Source organism: Octopus bimaculoides, chromosome 20 (genome assembly GCF_001194135.2).
Source record: "Octopus bimaculoides isolate UCB-OBI-ISO-001 chromosome 20, ASM119413v2, whole genome shotgun sequence".
Lineage (NCBI taxonomy): Eukaryota > Metazoa > Mollusca > Cephalopoda > Octopoda > Octopodidae > Octopus > Octopus bimaculoides.
The window spans coordinates 11,755,286-11,755,678 of record NC_069000.1 but is presented as its reverse complement, the minus strand read 5'-3'; positions in this window follow the sequence as shown (position 1 = coordinate 11,755,678).

The following is a 393-nucleotide window of genomic DNA, read 5'->3' as shown; positions in this document are numbered from 1 at the left end:
TTGCAGGTAACCAATCATTTCAGCAGATTTATTACTATTGAAACAACCCACAACATGTAAATAAATATGCGGACGCTCACACTGACGTACACACACAGTAACACACACACAAACACACACACACACACACACACACATACATGCGCGCACTCGTTCGTAACACGTACAAAACTTGCAAACACACGACATTGACATAATACATAAAACACACCCAATGCATACATACACACATACACACACACATAACGAAGGTATAGGGAACGCTTTTCGCCATGCTTATATTTTATACTTTTATCGTGTTTGTACTTTTGGGTGCATGTGCCTGTGTATTCAATGCAATGCACGGGTATATATATATATACATATATACATATATATATATATATATATATA